This window comes from Balaenoptera acutorostrata, chromosome 3 (genome assembly GCF_949987535.1).
Source record: "Balaenoptera acutorostrata chromosome 3, mBalAcu1.1, whole genome shotgun sequence".
NCBI classification, from domain to species: Eukaryota; Metazoa; Chordata; class Mammalia; order Artiodactyla; family Balaenopteridae; genus Balaenoptera; species Balaenoptera acutorostrata.
Window position 1 is genome coordinate 17,428,944 of NC_080066.1, and position 25,297 is coordinate 17,454,240.

The window sequence follows — 25,297 nt, forward strand, 5'->3', positions numbered from 1 at the left end:
AAGATACTTAACTCCTCTCTGAAAAGTTCTGAGTTTCTTTGACCTTTCTTCATAGGTCCTTCTTCTAAGTCATTAATAATTGTCATGTTCTCCTCTGGACCTAGTCCAAATTCTCTATGTCTCTTTAGTAGTAAAGACCCCATCTTGGCAGAACCCATTAATAAAGGGCCTTACGTATGACAGATGGGGTTAAAGAATGACTTGGCTTTCACATTTCATATTCCATGCACATGACATCACGTGATGTTTACTTCCTAATGTCAGGACCATGTCACGGGCCCACATTTGTTCTGCCCATCATGACTTCCAGAGCTAAGAGAAGTTTTGGCTGTATGAACAGATCACTACACTTTTCTGCGGGGTCATAGGATTTAGGAGTTTTTACCCTTCACACGAGCTATATTGTAACGAATATCCAATGTGATTAGAATTTTAATATTAGAACACTGAAACTAAAGCAGCCTTCTATTGGTAAAGTAGCACAAACTCACCTAAGAACCTTCACAGGCATCTTTGAGGGTCTCACAAACATCCTACTGTGGATGTTGAATGGTTCCTAATTCTATCATTGTTTTGCTATTGAGCAAACTAAGGTTTAGAATATGGTAATTTATTTACATAAGTAGATCCTAAGTGATGAACTCCTAAAAATCGAATTGAAATCAAACAAACCCTCATGAGACCTGCCTCTTCAAGCAAACACTCTGCCTCAAGTCTCCCCTAACTTGTCAAAGCATATACGCCCTAAATCACTGATAAGAACATGCAACTTCCTTAAGTTGTATTGTAGTAGCTAAAATTCAGATGCGATAATTGAATGATTAGGGTGTGGCTGAGAGGATTGGTCAGTTGTTTTGGGGTCCATGCAGCCCATCTGGTGGGTCCCTGACCATTGTCAGTAAGACCACGATGCTGCTCAGCTAGGACCCTAAAAGAAGGTGCCGGGCAGAACTGGTATTTTTCCCCTGACAAGACAAAGCCACCACCTTCCTCTTAGGTGGTGGAATCCTGTCCCTTTAATACCTGATGACGCCCATCACACTTGGAATTGAGTGAACAGATCTATAAGCCGACTCTCCCTTGAAGTAAGGGACCTCCCTTTCTCCGCAGATGGGCAAGTGTCTGGCAATAAAAGGCAGTACATCTGTCCATCCATCTGTCTGCCTACCTACTCCTGGGTCTGTAGTCTTGGTTGAAAGGTCCTACTTCACCAGGAGAACCTGTTTTTATCTCCATCTTTAAAAATGAAAAGTTGTTTTTAACCAAGCTAAAAAACCAAGATTGTACAACTGCTTAATAGCTGAGGAAGGCCTAGAGTATGTGGGTCTTAATGCCAGTGTTCTTTCTATTAAACCACACAGTTGATAGTGAAAATTAACTGGGAACTTTAGTGCTTAGGAATCCCATTCCTATATGATTATACTGTTTGTCATCATAAAATTATGGATGTCATTGAGTGGTAGAAATCAGGAATTGCACAGAACCAGTCAGCAAATTATATTCTAAGTATTCCCCTTGGAATCAATTAAAGAACATCTTTAACAGATTAGTTCTTTTGTTTCATCATTAGAAAGGAATACATAAACAGAATATTTAAGCAAAGAAATATTTTTCATTCACATTAATTACAGCAAATTGGCTAGAGAATCTGTAATAAATTGCAAAGTTTGACACCTTATGAACTTATTAAAGTGAAAGCTTTCCTCATACCCTTTAAATTATTCATTTTCATGGCTTAAAATTATAATTTAATAGTTTTATTGGCATACAATAATTTTTAAATTACAAGAATATAGTCATGTTACTAGTACTTCATAAACAACTGAAAATTACCTTTGGCATTTTAGTAGCAATATAAAACAATGAACAAATGCGCAAATCTGATTGGTTACATAGTTTTCCAGCTCTTTTGCAAAACAGATAAAAATTCTTCAATAAATCACTAATTTATACCTGAAAAGTTTAATCTAAGAAAACCAACTATTTTATTACTTCCATTTGATTTTGTGAAAATTTCACTTGGTACTGATTTTTTTTTTCTTTTCCTCATTTTTTTTTTTGCTTGAGTCAAACTCTTGATTTCCTCTGTGACAAAAGGAGAAAACAAAGATGCATTCTGCTTTTCTGTCTAAATTCCCCGCTCACCTTCTCCCCTGGAGAGAATTTTCTGTAGTGGGTCTCTACTTCTTACCTCATTTCAGCACTCACCCCTCTCCAATCAGGCTTCTATTCCCATCTTCCTCTGAAATTGCTCTTTTAAAAGTCACCAGTGGTCATTTCCTTTTCCTTTTTTTACTTGACTTCTTAGGACCTTTCAAAAACACTTGAACATTTCCTTCTTGGTAAAACACCGCTCTTGGTTTCCTTAACATCATGCTCTTCCCCTCCTTTGATATTTGCTAGTCTCCTCCACTAGCTCTTCTTCCTCTGTTCAATATCCAAGTTATAATCCCAGCCTCCTTCGCTTCTGTATCTTTGCTTCTTCCCCAGGTAATCTTATCAAGTCCCATTGCTATAGCTGTCATCTATATGATAATGAATCCCAAATCTATTACTTCCATCCTGACCTCCTCTGGTTATTTGACGTCTCCATGTAAATGACTCACAGGCTTTCAACTTCCTGTTCAAAACAGAATTCTTGACTTCTTACCACAAATATATTTCCAGTCTGCCTCTTGCCAGCAAAATATTCCAGCATCTACCAGTCGCCCAAGCCAAGAACCTAGGTGTCATCCTTGACTTCTTTTATTCCCCTACTCTCTATTTTCAATCCGTCACAAGATCTATTAACTCTGCTTCCAGAACATGTGCCAGACCCATCTATTTCTGTTTACCTCCCACTCCCACACTGCCTCTAAACTACTATCACCTCTTGCCTGAAACGCTGCTGGCACCTTTTTAGTGGTGTTCCAGATTCTGGTCTTGCCCCCTTCAATGTATTTCCTACACAGCAGCCAGAGTAAGCTGGTAAATCATACTGTCTCACCCCCTTTTGAAAATTCTTCACTGCATTCCCTCACAGTAAAAATATAACCCCAAATCCATACCTTGGCTCTAAAGGCCACCTGATTTGGCCCCTGTCTACCTTTCTGAACCCATCTTGAACCCCCTTCCTTGACTCTGTGCAACCACAATCCATCACTCCATCAGCCCAAGTACATGAGGAAAAATGGAGTGGAGGAAAGCCTTCAGGTATTTTAAGCTACTAAGATTTGAGATTGTTTATTTCTATAGCATAACCTAGCCTGTTCTAGCTAGTACAGGGAATCATTTATACATTTGCTTGTAAAATACATATATCTTGGGTGTAGTATATATCAGACATTATTAGTGGAACACTTAATGTAACTGGGATAGACAGTTATATTCATTGCTCTCAAGAGGTTTACATTCTAATGAGGAGGCATAAAATAACAAACAGATAAATGTATAAAATAAACCCATGATACCCTGGGAAGATGTCATAAACAGAAGCAGATGACAGCCCCAAGGTGAGGAAGATGGCCACAAAATGTATCCAAGACAACTATGAAGTTCAAGTTTTTTAAAATAAAGATGATAAATGGAATTAATGAACAAAGTTTAGCAATTAAAAAGACTGAGAACTCTCAGATTTAAAGGGAAATATCAGAACGCATACTAAAAGATATACAGAATGCAGTGTAGGGCAAATGATGGAAAAAGTATCACACACTTAAAACACAATGTAGAATATTTTTTTTTTTGTAGAATATTTTAATAGTCAAATTAGAGAGAACATTTACGTTTTTTAGTGCCAAGAAATAATCAGACAACTAGAGCAATGAATCATAAACAGATACACTACACTATGTGTACGTATACACAGATACATACACTATGGAAACCTAGTGTATGATAGTAGAGAAATTACAAATCATTGGGAAATATCAATATTTACATATATTGTGCTGAGGAAATTAGTTTGCCATATGTACAGAAATCAGATTATATTCTTAGCTCACACCATACACCACAATAAATTTCAGATGGTCTCAAGTTTCAAACATGAAAGGCAAAACACACCTCTATTAGAAAACAATGTAAGGGGTATTTTGTGACATTGTTTCGAAGAATGATTTATTTAATAACATGCAAAGCTATAAATCATAAAGGGAAATTGATGGAATTTATTGCATAAATATGAAAGATTTCTATTCAACAAAGGTGATAGATAAGGCATAGTCTGAGAGAAGATGTTTCCATTTTACATTACTTCTAAAGGACTAGCATATAGGTTGTACATGCAACTCTGCAAGTCTAAACAAAAAGAATTGAACCAAATAGAAGTGGAAAGTCAAATGGCTTATGAGATCAGCTTACGCCAGCATGGTCAGGTTTTGGTGAGGGCCCTCTTTTCGGCCTGCACACGGCCACCCTCTGTCCTCCTGCTCACGTGTCTTTCATTGGTGTGGACAAGAAGTGGATGAGAGCTCTGGCTTCTCTTCCTTTTCTCAGAAGGACACTAATCTTATCAGATTGAGGTTCAACATTTATGTCCTCATTTAACCTTAATTAATTCTGGAAAAGCCCTCTACAATCATTTTAGAGATTAGGGCTTCAACACATGAATTTGGGGGGAACACAATTCAGTTTATATCGACTCCCATGTTTTAAAAGTTTTGTTTGTTTTAGTTTTAAAGTAACATTCACAGATCATAGCTTAATATTTTATTTTATTTTATTTTATTTTAGGTTGTGCCTTGGAGCTTGCGAGATGTTTGTTCCCTGTCCAGGGATTGAACCTGGGCCCCCGGCAGTGGAAGCATGGAGTCCTAACCACTGGACTGCCAGAGAATTCCTTAGCTTAATTTTTTAAATACTCTATTTTCTGTTGAAAACAAGAGTTAGACTCTTGAATCTATACTATTGACAAAAACCCTAAAACATTTCTTATCCAGTTTCCTTCTCAATAGATACCATCCTATAGAGATGAAACTCTATGTTAAAGACCAGTGAAATGGTGATTCCAACCACATGCTTCCTGGGTGGCCAATGTCAGCATTCAATCTACTAACATATCCAATCAAACTTGCCTGATTTGAATTACGGATATAAATAGTGAAATCATCAATCCATTTTTTTAGTATCTCACCATATTCCAAGCACTTGCATCATATGCATCTTTTGTTTGATCATTTCAACAATCTTGAAAAGTAGACAGAAAGATCTAGTTCTAATTTTATACAAGAGTAAGAGGTTAAGTGACTTGGCAACAAAAAGCAACAAGCAAAGGACAGATCCAGCAATAAAACCCATTTTTTAAAACAATTGGTTAGTGGTTTCTCTTTTCTGTTTTTCCTGTGCAATGTTTCAACAGTTAAATAATTGTTTAAAGATCATTCATGCTATAAGAAGGTATTGAGGAGGGTACTATGAGAGAATAAAAAGATGAATAAGACATGTTTTTTCTCCTCTAGGAACTCATGTTAGCTTGCACCATATTTCCTGCAATCCAAACCAAAGCTTTGCTGCATGAAGGCAGCCATGTCTTTCCATTCCACTTTAAATCAACTTTCTCTGTGAGCATCCCATAAATTTGAATTATGGTTTAATGTTCATTTATTATTAGGATTATGATTAAAGTGCAATTAATTTCTGATGTCTACACTGATTCACTAAATCAAAAATTTTGAGGGTACATTTTACTTTTATTACTTCTCTAATAACCAACTTCTGGTTAATCAAACAAATACTGCAATAAATCCATGTGAATCACTGTTGATAACACTGGATTGGCTTTTTCTTTACAATATTTTGAGTCAAGGCATGATTTTGATATTTATACCTTTACCAACATTTTAATGTTTATAATACCACCTTAATTAATAAAATATATTGAAAAATACTTAAGATAGAACTCATAACAAATCAGAAATCAACCTTTCTGGAACTAAACAATGCTTTATCTTTCTGATTTCTAATGACTAGCATTTTCTTTTCTCTTCTTTAAATTATTTTCAAAACATTTACTGAAACATGCCTTAAAGATTTTTTTCTTTCAGGGAAACATAAAAATCCATTCATGTCCACTAATACAAGCTTATTTTCAGTATAAGACTTTACCTTTTCGGGGGCAGACTGTTGAATCATTGGTACTTCTCTTCATGAAATCTCCTAAATTGCAGATGATTTAGCATCATTATATCTTTAATGATAGAAATCACATATAAATTGGGTTTAAAATTTCCAAGAATAGTTTTGAGGATTGCAGTACATTTGGTCTTTAGGGAGTCTGAAAATACCAAATTGACCAGGTCAGATTTGATGGTCTTGGATCACTGTATTTCATTACAGCCTATACACAGAAACGTATGCATCTTCAAACAGTCTTGCTCCAATGTGGGGAACTGCTTTAAGCCATTCATAATCAATAAGGCAGCTGGTTATGCTTGAATTAAGTAAAATAATCAACAAGGATTGCAATAAACCCTGTCCAAGTAGAGTTTAGAAACCTTCAACATAGAGTTCTTAAAAGCAGACCATAGCTTCTAATGAATTACTTGCTCCATGACTGCTGCTGCTTGAATCAATTCCATCATCAACTTCACCAACATGTCTCTCCACTGCACTGATAAATAAAAAGTTCTGAATGGCTTCCATGATTTTCCCAACTTGGGCAAAACCCATCTGGTCATGCCCAGCCAGTCCTACTATCTACAAATGTTCTGACTTCCACATATGGACCACACAGCACAGGCAAGGCAATCAAAATCTGTTAGTCGTGGGATGATCCGTCTGGTATTTTCAGCCATCTTAATAATTAATTGGGTAGCATCTGAATCAATAATTCCATGATCCAAGTTGGTCAGCAATGCGGCCAGGCTTTCCTGATAATTGGTCTAGTTGTTTTGATTTCCAGTACCTAGTCAACAGAAATTGTGAAGTCTTGACTAGGTTCTCAAAAACATTCATGCAATGCAGCTTTATGGAAATAATTCATATAAGCATTACTGTGCCAGCGATAAGGGTGAGAAGCATTAACTCAACAACTAAGTGATTTGCTATTCATATGTATTACTAATGTATTAAATTTAACTATGTCATTCCCATTATATAGTTGTTCTATCTATCTGTCTATCTGGAGAGGTATATAAAGATCTTGAACACAAGGGTAAACATTTTGATAGAGTTTGGGGAAGTTTTTCTATATCCATGTTTTATAAATAAGAAAAAGTTTTCATGAGAAAGATGCTATGTTTATTCAGATATAAGTATATATATATATAATATATTATGCAGATATAAATAAATATTCTCCAGTCCCACGCCTTCTCTCCACTGCCTTTTGCAGCTAAAAGACCAAGACCTAGGAGAATTAAATATTAAAATTTATATTAACATATATACATATAGATAACTAGATACAATTATTTTGAAATTTCTCAACAATTAAGAGTTAAAAAGGAATTTCGGATGTAAAAACCTCTAAAATAGAAGGATCAGCAAGAAAATAGAGTGCAAAATTATTATTATTTAATTACAAAATACTTTGTTAATGCTCTTTTATTCCATGAGAGTTTTTCATCTGACAAAAGGCTTAGCCACCTCTTCAAGCAGATCACTTCAATACCTGAAGATAAATATCTACCACTAGCCTTTAAATAATGCTTGCCATGTTTGTCATATATGAAGCAGACTTATACATAAATTAAGTCTTCCTAAACTGTAGCTATGAATCAGAGTCCCATGAAATGTGCTATTGCTAACACACTCTGGTGGGATGTTGCTATGTGTTCAGTTGTTTTAATGATAAATTTCCTTTAGAAAATAGAACGATCTGTTGACAGACAAAAGCAGGAACTAACAATGGACTATTTAGACTTGCAAATGATGGAACATTTAATTATTCCAAAATAGCATTCCCCGGTTAGGGGATGGTCATTAAATCCATCATCCTTCAGTGTATGTGCATGAAACATTTATCATGTCTTCCTCAAACAGGAGTCAGTCATCTAAATATAGATTTTTGGACCATCCATTTCAGCATGACATTTCATCGAAAGCCTGGAATTCTATTTATTTTGTGTAACAGAGATAAAGTGTTTGTAAACGATGTGATAAGACCATAAAGAGAAAGTAAAGTGAAATACAGCTTCATACAGAGATAAATACAAACTCCACTAAAGACACTACACTATAGAAAGTGAAAAATGAGAGACACTATGTCAACAACACAATTCCAGGTAAGAGTCAGTGTTCTCCAGATATAGTTTTTTAAAATGTGTGGCCAGTTTTAGTACTGTAAATTGGTGTGCAAATTAATTTGCATTTAGACTCAAGACAGAGACAGCATGATCAAGATGAAAAAAACAAAATATACTCGAATTCTTTATGTCAATGGTCAAATACTGAAAAAATATTTATCTACCATGTGAAAGATAAATGTCTTGGAAAACAAAATTTTATGAAATTCAGAAATTAATTTTTTTTCTGCAGGGTCTCATTGTTCAGCAGATATATACTGTAGGTAGATATGCATTATTTTAAGTCTGATTGGAGACAAGTTATGTTTGGGACCTGGACAAACATTTCATGGGAAGATAAGTACAAATAAAATTAAATAATTCTCCTAGAGGTGGCCCCCTCCTCTCATGGAATGGTAGGGAGTGAGAGGAATTTGGAAGAATTTATAAGCAAGTTTCCCATAAGGGACCTTGAAGGGAAGGGTCTCATTTGGTCCAACATTACTAACTGCCCCTCCTGGGCTGGGCTTCTCTCTATCACCATTGTACAGCCTAGGAGACCAAGGCCCAGAGAAATTCAGTGATGGCACAAGGCTACATGCTGATGTCAAAGTCAGGTCTGTGTTCATGCTTCCCAACACTTACTAAAATGTTATTTTAATTCACTATTATGCCAATGGAAAATGCGTATGTCTGTGCATGAGTGCATACGTACCACCAAAAGGCTATCTATGAAATTTTAATCACACTATGAAATTGGGAACTAAGGGTCTAATAACCTACCCTATTTAATTGGACCGACTTTAGAAAAAATTTCAACTAGTTTTCTTAAAGAGCTTTGGACATGCTATGAAAGGTACGGAAAGTCTTCATCTCTGCTTTAAATACTTGTGAAAGGCGTATGTACAGAGGAGAGAGTGTTTGAGAGACCCTTATTTAAAATATGCTCAAAAACTGTGATCACTTAGTACAGCTAACAGTGTGTACACTCCCTTGTCCTCAGACCTGGACTTTTAAAACCAGAAAGACTTAGCTGTTTTACCTGATTCCCCTCCCACCCAGCCCTCCTGTCTCCAAAACTTGTTGTCTCTTACACATTTGAGGTCAGCTGAATCAATGACGGTGGATGACAAGAAAAGAGGGAATTATCACTGACTATATTTACCTTTTTCCCTATTGTATCTACAACATAGAAATAGGCAGTCCCAGGCCTATGAAATTTTCTTTAGGATTTAACTACCTGACTTGTGATCTTGTTAATGGCCAGTAAACTCTCCCATTTCTCATTGACCCTCTTCCTCCTGGCAGAAGAGACCTAGTTCATTGTTTCTGAGAAAAAAAAAAAATTAATAAGTAGCTCTATTACTGTCCTGGTAGAGATAGAGAAATCAAAAATTCATCTTTCCTTACAAAGGAACTTGAAATTAATATAGATAGATGGTATGAACTCTTAAAATCTTGGCAGTTTAGCTGACTGATTCCTAAATAAAGGCAGGGTTCTCTGAAGTGACATAAGCAGAGCTCATCCATTTTCTCATAAATGGGTTGGCAAAGTAGAGGAGACAGTAGAAGATTTAAACGTAGGAAGTCCGAGAGAATGTTTTAGGAAGCCATAACTGACTTTATAATGTGTCGTATTTATGAAGCAGCTACAGAGGTAAATAAACATCAGTTGTGTACGATATTGCCAAGTCTACACAAGCAAACTCCCATCATTTTGACTGGTGTTTTGCATACGTATGCACTGTAAGATCAAGCTTGATATGTGTGATTTCTTACGATCATCAGTGTAAGAATCTGCCTTTTGCTGGCATGCGACACTGTGAAAGATGTTACATTTAGACTCTGCCTGACATCAAATGTGGGCAACATCTACGCCTAACTTCCGGCACCTGTCTCAGCTTCTTCTCTCTGCTCAGTTAAAATATCTTATAACAATGTCCTCATATGTACCATCTTCTCATACGTAGAGTTTTGCAATGTGGTACCTTGGAAGGTTTTATAGGAAAAATCCCTTGCATGGTGAAAGCAGTTTATAGCAAACCTACACATCTACAGAAACATTTGTAAGAAAAAAGAAAAAGTACCTCCAGGCGTTTCACAGAACTAAGTGTGGAAATATCCCTAACATGGACAAAATCTGGTCCCAGCAAAACATGATTCTTTCTGTGAAAAAAATCCTGTCACATCCAGCTCCTTGTATGATGTTTCTTCTTTCCTTCCCCACCAATACCCCAATCTCCTCCCCTTCAATTGACTCAACTTTCAATATTCTACCATTTCTCTGCTAAATGTTCAGAATCTATTTTTTTGCTTCTCCTAATTCCTACTCCAATACAAATTCCACACCAACTTCCCTCTCCTCACATCCCTCTCTCATCTAATTTAATGGCAGAAAGTCACAGTAGAGGCCAAAGAGGTGAGGGAGCAGCTTCTACCTGGACGAGCTTCAGGTTTTCTCATCTCTAAGCCTCCCCACCACCTCGGCCATTTGCTTACGTTCATTTAGCAGTGTGTCTCCCGGGAGGGGTGGTGATGCACAGAGGGAAAAAAAGCACACATGGTGTGCCAGAGCCTCACAGTACCAACAGGAAATGGCAACTTGAAAATAAATTAGGCAAAGGAATTCTGGAAACTGAGGGACAAATTGTCGTGACAGTGATTTGCCCCTCCCAGCATCAACACACACAGGAAGGTCAGAGTAAAAACAAGTCCTCAGAAGCTGAAGTGGACAGATTGATCACAGCCAGTCACAGGGGAGGGACATGAAGGATGCGAAGCGCTGTGGAAGCCAGTTGAGAGACTGGGGCGGCTAACCCTGAGAATGTTCCAGAATCAGAGAGGTATTGTAAGAGTCCTGAGGTCAGTTAGGGTTTTGTGAATTGAAACTTACAGGACTAAACTGGAGGACTATATTCTATTCAGGTCTGCAGAAAGAAGAGGATGGAGAGGGTCAGTGCCTCAGGAAGGCTCTCATCCTCATTACCTGCCTTGGCTTCACAGGGATGGAAGGCAGAAGGAATTCAAGCTGACAAAGCTGTGTGTTTCCCTTCCTCCCAGGACAGTTCTTTGTTCCTCCAAACTTAAGGATGTTACTATTTTTCCTCTTCTTAAAATCAAGGAAATTAACTCTAGGTAAAAATGAAACTATATATACAATACATATATATGTGAACATATACTCTTAAAATCGAATAGATATATGTGCAATATATAATATATAGATATACTATATCTATATCTACATAAATATAGATATATATGTTAGACTTGAAGAATTTGGGGTATTCATAAAAGAAAATGAGATGATTCAAAAGTGAGGACTGTCCAGAAAAAAACAAGATAGATGGTCAAGCAATCTGATCCAGAGAAAGTTCAGGCATTGCCATTAACACAGAAATCTAGGGCACTGGCATTGTTCACATCAGGTGCTCTTGAAAACTGAAGGGTCTGAGAAAGAATAAGGGAAAATAGCTGATACATCATAAAGATATCATAGAATCAGAGAGAAATACAACCAAGAAAAATAAGCTGCCCTTTAAAAAAAATTGACATATGGAAAATGTACAAGTATTTACATGGTTTTATTCATTTTTTTCTTAAAAACCATTTTTTTTCAGAGCCCTAAGGAAATATTTTTAGACTACACTACATGGAAGACATATATTTTTCAGATAATCACACATGGTAAATTAGCTTTGTGTATGTATCTTCCAGGCACTGGGGTAAACATTTAGCCACCAATGTCAATAATAAGTTTGTTTCATTCAGCATAATAGTCTTCAAAACATAGGCCTGTGTTTACAGATTAAGATGAAATCTAGGAGGGAACTGTGTAATTGTTAAACCATAATGACCTCTCTCTTTTCTGAAAACGAAATAAATCTAACAGGCATTCCTTTTAACTAAGCCCTTGAGAGAGCCGTTACATTAGTGTTTTCAGAGATTGTTACACTGGAGCAAGAATTAGCTATTTGTTTCTGGGTTACTTTGCTTTAATATTTTAATGACACTATAAATTTTGGAGTAATTAACATAATAAAAAATTCCAACCAGTTTTCTTAAATATTCTAGGACATTCAACGAATAGTTTCAGAAAATCTTCAGACTCATGTTTCAAAACATGTCCAATTTGCATCAGAATAACTCGTGATTGTCAACAGTATCACCTTCCATCCAGAATCACTTCAGGCTAAGACAGAGTAAAAGGAACTAGATTTACCCTTTTGCCTGAAACAACCAAAAAAAACAAAAACAAAACCCCAAAATAAACAAAACATGTGAAGCAACAGTTTTCAAGAAGTTGGACATTAGACAACAAAGGACCATGAACCCTGAGGGATGGTAGACTAATGAGGTAAGCTCTACAATTGCCCCAGCTATTGCCTCAGCTACTTACAAGCCACTGTGTAGGGAAGGGGAACCCAGGTAGAGTCTGGTGGTCTTACTCACTTGTGGAGAAGGAGCTGAGAGTTAAGGGAACCAATGCAGGTAGAATTCACAGGATACCATACTGTTAGGAGATATCTGCAGACAGACAGAGACACAGAGAGAGAGAGAGAGAGAGAGAGAGAGGAGAGCGAACTCTGAGGGTGTGCAGAGGGTCTCCTCTGGTTTTTACCTGAGTATGGACCAGATTGTGCATGTGAGGAGACTACTTGAAGCCAGGGAGAAAAAGTATTTGAAATGATTAGAAGATACGCAATGGAATTATTAAAAAATATGCAGTTGATTAAAAACATAACCTAAAAAGAGGGAAAGAAGGAACAAAGAATAGGTAGGACAAATAGAAAACAAATAGAAAAATAGTAGATTTATATTTATCCACATATATAACTATATTAAATAGAAATGGTTTAAATATCCTGCTTAAAAGGCAGAGGCCCTTAAATTACAAAAAAGCAAGACCCAACTAAATGTTATCTACAAGAAACACATTTTAAATATAAAGGCACAGATAGTTTAAAAGTAAAAGAATCGCAAAAATATACTATGCAAAAACTAATTTTTTAAAAGTTAGAGTGGCTATATTAATATTAGACAAAGTAGATCTCAAGGCAAAGAATATTAATAGGGATAGAAAAAGGTCATAATGATAAAGTGGTCAGTTAATCAAGAGGACATAATAATTTTAAACATTTATGCATGTAATGAAAGAGCTTTATAATTCATGAAGCAAAAACTGACAGAGATACAGGGAGAAATAGATAAATCTACATTTATAATCAGAGATTTTTATACTCTTCTGTTAATAATTGGTAGAACAAGCAGACAGGAAATCAGTTAGGATATAGAAGATCTGAACAACACTACAACCAACTGATCTAACTGACATCTATAGGAAACTTCAGCCAACGACTTAGAATAAACCATCTTTTCAAGTACCCATGGTATTTTACCAAGATACACCATATTCTGTCATTAGAAAGTCTCAGTACGCAATTTAAAAGGATCCAAGTAATATAACGTATGCTCTCTGACCACCATTCAAAGAAATTAGAAAACAGTAACAGAAAGATGCTTGGAAAATAGATAATTGGAAACTAAATATAGCTATTAAATTGGATCTGTTGTTAAAAACCTTCCCATAAAGAAAACGCTAGGCTCAGATGGTTTCATTTGTGAATTCTACCAAATATTTAAGGAAGAAATAATACCAAGCCTACACAAAGTCTTTCAGGAAAGGAGAGGATACTTCCTAACCTGTTGTATGAGGCCAGCATTACACTAACATCAAAAGCAAACAAAGACATTACCAAAAAAAAGAAGGTCAGTATAGCACAATATCCTTAAAAACATACATGCAAAATTCTAAGTAGAATTTAACCAAATCAAACTCCAAAATATATAAAAGTCATGATATATTATGACCAAATGGGGTTTATCTCAGGAATGCTCATTTAACATTTAAAAAAATCAGTATGATTCATCATATTAATCTAAGAAAGATAAAACAAATAATCATCTCAATGGACACAGAAAAAGCATTTGACAAAAATCCAGCATCCATCCTTGATTAGAAAATATAAAAATAATTAAAAACTCTCAGCAAACTAGGAGCAAACTAAAAGGGGACTTTCTCAACCCAATTAAGGGCATTTTACCTGTAGTTAACATTTTCTTCCAAAAATATTTTAAAAATTAATGAGAGATTACTGTGAGCAATGGTGCCCAGGAAAGGGTCTTCACGAAAGAAGGGCTAAGGGTAGTTGCCTGATGTGGATTTGTCCCTACTAAATTTTTTAGTTTCTAGCATTGTGACTTATGAAATACTTTATCTGGTGCATTTGGCAATTTCTGCCTTCAGCCTGCACCACCCTTCACTTGGCTGGCTGATTGCTGTCTCTTCAGTCTAACTGTGCACGGATCTGGCCTTGGAGAGAACACAGACACAAGACTCCTTGGGATTCCTTCAATAACTTGTTTCCTAAATTATCAGTCGGAATGCAGTCTAATTTTTATTGTCATGCATAATTTGGGATACAGTCATGCTGAACCCCATAAATCCTTAGCATCTGAATCATTGCAGGAATTGGTTTGACTATTTTCAGACATAATCTCACTAGAATCTGGAATGTGGGTTCCTGAATCATCACTCCTAAATTTCTGAGCTAATCTGAGCTTTGTGATGATAATAGTTGTAATTCTGGATTTAATGTAGTCCCTTTCATCTTCAAAGTGCTTGGCAAACGTTAACTAACTAGCTCTCCAGTCCTCAAGAAAATACCACTGCACCGTGTTTTAAATGAGATGTAAAGAAGGAAAAAAATTGAAGTTTATAGTTAGTTAGCTTGAAGCAAAAGTATGGGAGTTAAACCTAGAACCTGCTCCAGTTATGTGGGTTTGGGGACATACCTCCACCAGAGGACTTCAGCAAAATCACGAATTCTAGTTCTTTTCTTTTGCAAGGATGTGTATTATAAATGCTGTTACAAAGGGCTAGGATTTCTTTTTATGCACTGATATTCCCTCTACCTAAAGAATTAACCTACAGATCGTGAGTCACACATAGGTAGTATTAACTTCATATTTTAAAGAAGCTTCTCCTGGTGCTTATGCCAAAGCAAGAGTACAAACGCATAGTCATAATTATGTCAGTACAGGAAGCACATAAAAATAATGGTGTCTCCAAATGTCTAGCTGCAGGCGTTTCTTGTCCCTTTGGACTCAGACCATTTTCACAGTAAGAAAAGGAGGCTCTCTGGATGCCTGATCAAACTCTGCCAAAAGCCCCTTTATTTGTTAAGCCTAAATTTCATATTCCCCTGCCTTCAAATTAACTCACCCTAATCATCTGGAATGTCTTTCACTTTTGCTGCTTCCTTTATGAATTAACCTGGCAATCACAGGTGAAAAGCTAATATTGCTGCAGCCCCTGTGCAAAATTTCACAAATAATACTGCTTAATTATCAACAAAGTATATTTGCTAACTGGTTCAGTCATGACTGTAAGTTATAACTGGGAAGGAAATCAGACAACCTCTCTGCTTACTTTCCTAAATGTGGCAACAACTGTGCCCCACGTTACTGAGAATAAAGCATGTGGAACAGAGGCTTTCACCGATTGCTGCGAACAGCAGCAAGCATTTGTCTGAATCTGGCTCTGGATGTACTCGGTGGCTTCCTTCCCCACCAGCAGTAAATTTTGATGCTTGCGACAAATAACCTTGAATGGCATCGTTGCAGTAAAGGCAGCCCATTTTGTGCTGTGTAGTCAGACCCAGGTCTTACTTAAAATAGGCCACCTTCAGTAGGAGCATTTATCTCACTATTTCAAAGTGCTTGGTAAATATCAGTGCACTTTCTCAATGGTTTTCGAAAGCATTATAACAATGGTTAAGAACAAAGTTGTTAGATGGGAAATCTAACTCAGGAAGTCTCCTACTGAAGTCAGAACAATTAGCAGCCAATCAGATGTGTGGTGGTGCTTGTTCATTTACATGTTTGACAAATATTTATCAAGAATTTGTTATACTATTAGACAGTATAGACATAAACCCTGGCCTCCCAGAGTATACAGCCTAGTGAGAATATGAGATAGCCAAGTAGCCAAGCAATTATAAACAATGCAAAAGCCCCATTAGAAAAAAGAATACTTTGGTGACACTTAAGAGAGTTATCTGTTTCTTGTTTGGTGCATCAGGGAAAGCATAGGGCAGTAACTGACTTCTACACTGAAATCTGAAAAGCAGGTAGGGGTCAGTTAGATGGGGGAACATAGGTAAGAGTGTTACCAGCCATGGAAATGGTGTGCATGAGAGCCTGGAAGCAAGCAAGGATGTGGAGTGATTGGGGAGGGCAAGATTTTTACTCTCACAGGATAGGGTAGGAAGAGGGGAAGCAGATGTGGCTGTGGACATATTGGAAACAGGTTTTGCTAGTTTTGTAAACCATGTTAAGGACTTTGGACTTTTTTCTTGAGAGTACTGGGGAAAATGTTGAAGGATTTAAGGCATGACATATCATAATTGGTTTCATATTTTAAAAAATATCACTTGTGGAGCAGAGTGGGAAAATGATTGATGGCAGAGGCTGCTGTAGTAATTTAGACACAGAATGATGGCGGCCTAGATTAGGAAAGCAGCATTGGGGATGGAGAAGAGGGGATGGATTTATAGAAGATACAAGATTTAAGACTTCTAGGTCATTGAATATGGCAGGTAGGGGAGGCTGAGGAGTCAAAGCTGGCTCCCAGTTTCTGGCTACGTTTGCTGTTGGTACCATTTGTTGATATCATGAGCACAAGGAAGAAGAGATGGGAGTGGGGCATGAGGATGAGGGATAGAAATTTCATTTAGTGCCATGGTCTAAACTCTATTGGAGATGACCGGTAGACAGCTGGTTATCATATTGGTCTGAACTCTAGGAGAGAGAGAGATAGACTGGGGCTACAGGTTTGAGAATCATTGTCACATGGTAGATGTATCAGGGGACTTGCCCAGGGAGAGTATGTAGAGGGAGAAGAGAGAAAGCCTTGGGTAAAATCCCCAAACACCATCATCCAAGGGTTAAAGAGGAATCTTGAAGGAAGATCAAGAAGCAACCAGAGAAGTAAGAAGAATACCAAGAGAGAAAAATATCACAGAAGCCAAGGCAACTGTGTTTCAAGAAAAAGGAAGATAAAGTGAGTAAATAAGGAACTGAAATCTATGAATTGGATTGAGGAACGAGGTTGTTGGTGTCTTTGGTGAGGACATCCCATTTCGGTGGAATGGCTATGATAGAAATAATATTTCTGTGAGCTAAAGAGTGAATATGAAGTGAGAAAATATAGACCATCTCTGCAGACCACATTTGAGAAATTGGGAAGAGGAGTAGAGGAATAGGGCAACTGCTGAAAGGTGAGGACGGTACATAGATGGTAATGTTACAATGTGAGAGCATATGTAACTGCTTAGGGAAAGGAGCTAGGACAAAGTGAGAAGAAAGGTACAGGATGGCGAGCACATAGCTTATGGAGCTGAAAGGCTAGTGGCCCCGGCACTCTTAACTGAGGTCCTTCCCGACCTCAGATTAAACATGTTAAAATGCACCAGTTGCTCACGTTAAGTACATTTTTCACAAAGAAAAAAAGTAAAAGGATGTTTATAATTTTGCTTTCAAAATGAGTTGGCTCTAGATAACTCAATTTATAATTCAGTCTCTTGATCAACACTTAATGTGCATAGTCGGGATTTTGGAAAATGGAGAACCTCCAACTCACAAATTGTTTTCAAATGGAGTGAAATGTTCATGAATATTAAGTTCACAATGCTGACATCATGTTACATTTTATATACATTCTGTTATTTATTACATTTGATTTTCATTTTTTATATTTTGAATTCAAACTTTTTTTCTGGACACAAACATGTCTGTAGGTACTAGAATCGTTCACGAGTCCCAGGCAGTTTATGTCTATTGCTTAAGGGCCGAAATGGTCTAAAGAACAAGGTTCTTGAGGAGGTGGGAGGTGTCAGGGTAAAGGGCAGAGGGGAAGGGTCTATTCTTCAAAAGGAAACTCATTCTTCTGTACAAGAGAAAAGGACAAAAGAACAGGTGAAGAAGTAAGTGGATAAAATTCCCAACTAATGGTATCTACTTACTCTAGGAAGTAGACATTGAAATGCTGTCACCTCTTTGTGTGTCTCTGTGTATGTGTGTGTGTGTGTGTGTGTGTGTGTGCACACATGTGTTCTTGAAAAGGCATGATAATCCTTGTGGAAACTTTCTTAGAAGCCAACACCTTGAAAATGTTCTCCACTGATGGTGTTTGGAAACTGTTGCCTCTTTCCCATCCCCTGACATCTAGGGACATCACACCCTGTGGGGTTGGATATGAACAGATGCACAGAAGTACTGCACCTCTCTGTTCAAACTAAGAAATTGCTTACTTGCCCCATTCTTCCTCCTCAAAGCAACCCCTCTTCCCCTCTCCGCTCATGTTAGGGTGCCAGAGGCTGATCAGGGCATTCTTATCCACCTTTGTGACAACTGCACTCCACTTCCCTTTAAAGTCTTCTTTAAAAGAAAGAGGAGAACGTATTTTAATATGAATTGTAATACATCCTATTTTCTCCTTTCCTTTTTTTTGATAAATACTACATATTTCCTATAGAATAATCAGAAAATGCAGACAAAATGTTAAAAAATACCATCTTTAATACATCAACCATGTTAGTATGTCACTGTTTCTTAAAAAAAATTCATGATAGGAACTATTTTATAATCTGCTTTTTTATTTCAAGTAAAGTATTGTGAAGGTCAATAAACATATTTTACAACAAAATGTTTTATAGCTATAGTGTGTTCCATTGTTTAACCATTTTCCTATTGCTGGATATTTGCTTCCAAAATGTCAATATTATAAAGAACACTGTGATGATTATCCTTGTATTTAAATGTGTGTATGCATTATTCTTTTTTTAGGTTTTTTAATTTTTTATTCTTTTTACTTTATTATTTTTGGCTGCATTGGGTCTTTGTCACTGCACGTGGGCTTTCTCTAGTCGTGGCGAGCAGGGGCTACTCAGGGGCTACTCTTTGTTGTGGTGCGCAGGCTTCTCATTGTGGTGGCTTCTCTTGTTGAGGAGCACAGGCTCTAGGCGCGCGGGCTTCAGTAGTTGCGGCACGTGGGCTCAGTAGTTGCTGCACGTGGGCCCTAGAGCAGGCAAGCTTCAGTAGTTGTGGTGTGCGGGCTCAGTAGTTGTGGCTCGTGGGCTCTAGAGCGCAGGCTCAGTAGTTGTGGTGCACAGGCTTAGTTGCTCCGCGGCATGTGGGATCTTCCCGGTCCAGGGCTCGAGCCTGTGTCGCCTGCATTGGCAGGCGGATTCTTAACCACTGCACCACCAGGGAAGTCCCATGTATGTATTATTGATTTTACTTACTGAGGATGAACTTTTAGTAGTGGAGTTGCTAGTTATGAGTTTGTACTTTTCAAGGCTGTGGATTCATTTCGAGGTCACTTTAACATAATCCCTTTACTCCTCTGAAATACCTAAGGTCTTGCCATCTATTTTCATCACCTTCTATATAGAGAAGTTGGAGGTGACTCAATGATTTTGGGGACCAGCTTGGAAAAAAACAAAATGTCAAAAATCCAACCTTCTCAAAAGTCTCTGCCTCTTTAAAAATTTGAATCACTTCTTTTCTCAAAGATATCACCACAAAATGGTGTTAGACTCCAAAACTGCAAGCATTGATGCCAGACAATCCATTTCAGTAATGGGATGCCCGATGCTGTTTTCAGCATTTGTATGAATTGAAGGTCATGGGTAGTGAGAGCGAGGTCTTTTCTCCTGAAGCATCGGTGCAATCTTATTCACTTTGGAAATGCTGCAGTGCCTGTGGGAAACCTGAGAGCATCAGCGGGACACTATTATTAAAATCTCCTAATTATTTGAAAAGCCATTTGGGATAATAGAGTAGGTTTACTTTTCTTTCATTAATGTCCCTGGGCAGGCTATAGAGAAGTAAGAAAGTCACAACATCATTGCTTTTGGCCAAAGGCCATTGCAGTGCTTCCAGATGGAGGGATAAAACAGGTAGAGTGTTCTTCAGAAAAGGTTATACGCTTGTAGACAGAACAGAATTAGCGTACAATTCTTAGTGTACTAACACACAGTACTTTGGTATTGGTTTTCTGAAGAGAATGTCAGATCAATATACTACCATGTCAAATGAACTGTGGTGTCTAAAATAACTGTAGATCTGGCTTTAGAAGGAACTAGTGGGCAAAAAAGAGACGAGAAGGTACATGCAAGTCTGTGATGGAGAAAAAGTAACTTACATCTTACGGAACAGGTCTAGATGAAGTGCCGGATAAATTACACTGACACACTTCTGAAGTTATCCAAAATACATGTGACAGAAGTCTAGAGTAATAAGAAACAAGTGTCGGTCATAATTCAGTATAAGAAATACCATTTGAGTTAAGCTCCTTATATTGTGTAAATTTGCCTAAGCCACATAAATTAGTACACCTTTATTTCTTATTGGTTTTTTTATATAGCAAAATTAAAATAGAGCAGTATTCAGGGGAGAGTATCTTGAAGGTCACAACAATGTGAAGAAGATGGCTGTGGAGCGTGTCAGCTGAATAACCCAAGGAAACTGGAAAAATAGGACTGGATTTCTTCCACGGAGCTGGCCTGGCAAATTCCCATGAAATTAGGTCACTAGGCAAACGTTCCAGGGCTGGCAGCATACTTATGATTCTCAATCTCCCTTCTATGTTGTTAAAAAAAAAAAAAAGAGTCTTCGGCATTTAGAAATTCTGCTAAGGCAGTATCTGAAATAACAGAATGGCTTGAGGGGACACCAGATGAATGCTAAATACGAGGAAAATATAGAGTTTAGAGAGAGTCCTGAGACTTGAGAGAGAAACTTAGCTACTGAGGCTAAAGGGTGAAGTCAGAAGCTAATCAATCAACCAATTAACAAGTATTTACTGAGAATGTACAAGACACCTGATACCATAGCAACTAGAGCTGCTGAGAAGTGCAGGGCCTGCACTGGGTGCTGCCTCTAGTTCGTTTGGAGATTCAGGAACAGCCCACCCAGGGCTACTATATAGAAAACATCCACCTGGCACACTCGGCTGCACTTTCAGAGGATGACATAAATATAGATGAAGTAATGCGTTGGTCAGTGGCCAGTGTGCTAACTCACAAGGCTCATAACCTTCTCATACCTCAGATCTCAAGTTCTGTTCTTAGACACACATTTTCTGGCACATTCATTTCAAGAAGTCTCTAAACAAATACCAATTCTAGACACTCTCAGAGACCCAAGAATGTCTAAGTAATTTTTCCCAGCCAACAGCACAGATATAACAACGTCCCTCTCACTCTTACAAAATACTTGTTTTAAAATTTAAGAGATATTCTTTAGCTTAGGTAGCTGGGCATCCCTCATTTACAAGTAATGGTACAACTTTCCAGGGAAAAACAAAAGCTTCCCGGGGTAACTGCGTGTCCGTATTCCCTGCACCGTGTCTGAGGGCAGCCCTGGCCCCGCCGTGCTGTGGTCTTTAGCATCATTGCTTGGAAAGGTGACCTATGCGCTTCCAACTATATGGATGAAGATCGTCTCCCATAATCAAAAGAGGAGAAGGTACTGAAAGTCTACTTCCTGTTGCAGTAACAAAGGCCCAAGTAACCTTTATCAATTGAACCTTGCTGGTTCAATTGATGGTTTTCTAGTCATTGGTTTTTACGTGTGAAGAAGCCAGTATGTGTAAAGATACTTATCACCTGCTCCAGTGGCCTGTGGTCAGTGTACTTAGAACATCACCAATAACAACACACAATGATTTTCTTTAAAGATTACCTTAGACTCAGGTCCTAAACTGTCTTTTTTTTTTTAATCCAGTGAGAAACTAGTGGACATTAGTTGCTCTTGGTCAAGTTTGAAAACCATGCAGCTAGAGAAACAGTCTTGCAGTGAGTGAAATGCTATAACTTGACTTTCACACTCTTTTAGTTTCATCACATTGACAGCAGATTTTCACATTTCTTATGAATTTTTGATTATTTTTTTCAGACAGTTTGAGAAATTCTGAATATCACATTGCAAACCTAATTATTTTTAAGAAGAGCGTTATGTCACAAATGACTGACTGCTTATCTATAATATGCAGGAAGACTAATCTTATTTGGAAATAACCAAAAGGATCTGTTAAATTATGGATAAAGCATGAATCATTTTATGCCTAATTATAAAAATAATGAGTAAAATATCAAAGAAATTTGTTTGGGGAATTCTAGTTAAAAAAAAAAAACAGTTACCAATTTTCCTAATAGAACTTTGGAAGTAATTTATTCCCAATTTCACAGGAAAATAATTTCATTATTATTAATGTGTTTAATTCTCAAAAGTTAGTTGTGATATTTTTAGTGTAAGCTCGTAAGACATTCATAGGTGAATTTTATTATTTCTCCAAGAAAGCAAAAATAAACATTAAGACTAATTTCAGATAAGGATAAAGACGTCTAGATTCTTTGTGCTCTACTGCTGAGCAATCTTTGGCAAATTAATTTTCTGGAACCTGATTTCCACATCTATTAAATAATGAGGCTAGAAGCAGATCACTCCTGACAATAATCCTGAGATATACTCTGAAAAACAATGTTCCTTGGGCAAATGAATTTGGAAATCACTATACATTGTATCCCCAGTAGGATATTCACAATCCTGTAGTAAAGAACTTGCTTATCTTTGTTTTTGCCAAAATTCCCCAAAGTGATTTGGCCACAGACTTCTTCCTTTGTTTTCTTTGCATAACAATTAGCAGACTTGGAAGCACTTTGAGAAACTCTGGCCTATGATCTGCAGGGTGTGCTCCGGATCCCACATGGTGCTGTCTTATGTAATTCAAGGCGAGACAATGCAAAGCTGAGTCTCACTCTTCTTTCAAGAACAAAAATTGGAATCTGTGTGTGCATTGAAATCCTGTTATTCTTCCTAATGATATCTTACTAGTCCCACTTTTTTAGTTTCCATGAACACCAAAAGTGGTACATTTTATGCATGCCCTGGACCACAACTTTTTATGCCACTGAGACTTCTGAGCCACTAGCAAATGACCACAAATAGCTTAAGCCTTACTCAATTATGAAACAAACGTCAAAAAGCTCAAAAAGGACAAATGGCTAAAGCCTTGGACATCCAAACCAAACTTTCACACTTCTCAAATCATTGTAGCAAATTGTTGGCCGCATTTACTCAATAAACACTTAGTGAAGATATATCACAACATTATGACAGATATTCTCAAGTAATGAAGAAGAAATGCTCCCATATATTAAAGGAGATTTTTGTCTAGCAGCAGATGAGATATAATAATATATTAGTGATAATAGTATACTATTGTATTACTTATATAATAATAACAGCAAAAAAACCAATTACTACTGTTTATTGTCTATATTACATGGCAGGTACTACATATACATTATCATTTATCTTGTTAAAAAACCCTGAAAACATAGATTCTATTATTATTCTCATTTTACAATGAGGAAACTAAGAGAGGAATGATTTGTTCAAGGGCACACAGCTGTCAAATGACAGAGGATTCAGACTCGGGTTTACATGACTCTAGCCTCACACGACCTTTCAAATCAGGCTTAAACGAGAATGTAGGCAGAAAAGAAGGGATTAATGAGATAGGGAAACAGTGAGAATTAATTGATATAACTAGGTAGGATCAAATGAAGTTTGCCAGGACAGTGAGTGAGTTGACCTTGGCAAAAAAATAAATAAATAAGTAAAAATTGGATATCTCTTTCTCGGAGACAGGAATGAAAAAGATATGGATGAAAGAGGAGACAGATCAGAAGTGTCAGGAGAAAAAAGCCTTCTAGACTCATTCTTTCCTCACATGAAGACCTGGGGAGGATTCCTAATATTCACTCTCACCCAGGCCTACATGTTTGAACTTGACCTGCCTTTGTTACTCAGTGTGAGCCTGGGCCCAGATGGACACAAGGCCTCGCAATGAAGTATCAAGTCTTCCTTATCAGATCAAGTATCAGTATCCATCTCAGAAACTGAGACCCCAGCCATGCCCCCCAACCATTTTATTTTTTAAACTGAAAAAGCAGGCATAAGATATATTCCAGAATCCCAAATAACTGAAAAAGATTCTCCCTGGCTTCCTGGGTATGGAGACAGAGTTCCCCCATCTTATTGTCAGGGAACCTTTCAAATGCAAAAAAAAAACCCATTTGCTCTTAGAGAACCTCAACTGGTGTTGGAAGCCTGGAGAAAGAGCACCTTGTATGTCAATGTACTCCAAATGTAAAGATTTACCTCAGCTTGAAAGGGCGTCTTCATTCTTGGTTCCCAGCACTGCTTTTTGGCTTGTCCTGGGCACACAGATTCCTAACCCAGTGTCAGAGCTGGTGACTGGCGGCTTGTTACTGTTGACCATCACTGTGTGTCTTCCCTACGTAAACTTTACCTGCTTCAAAGGATTGAGAAAAGAACCCCCTATAACCTTTCACCCCTCTTCCATTTGTAACCTTTGAACTTCATGGGCCTTAAAGAAATTAAAGTATTAGATTCCACCATGACTCAAAGTAATGAAAACCTTTCTCCAGGGTCTCAGATGAGCTGCAGAAAATAAAGACCGTATGTGAATTTTTTATGTCTATGACGTTGGGCTGTTCAAGAGGTGTTTAGAGGGGCTCCAAGGGCATCTTCACCAGGCCTCATCCTAAGGTAAGCAATGGTTTGGGACCCAAACGCTCTGAGTTCTAGCCTTAGCCCCTCTGCTAATTCACTGAGTGGCCTTGGGGCATTTAGAGGAGTTGGGTTAAATTGTCTCTTTTAAAGATCCTTCCAGTTCATAGTCTAGATTTAAGTGGGCAAAATGAAACACCTGCATTGAGGGAAAACTCAGCTTTGGGTGTGTGTATTTCAGAAGGCAATGCACACAGATCTCTGTAAGCCAAAGACAGTATTTCCTCTGGACACTCAGTGTTTAGAGTGTGTATGCAAAAATAGACTCATTCATGGGAATCACATTAATAAATTATATGACCGTATAAAAAGTTCAAGCAGTGTGCTTGGCAACAGTTTCTCAACTCTGTCCAATAAAGGGACAAAAA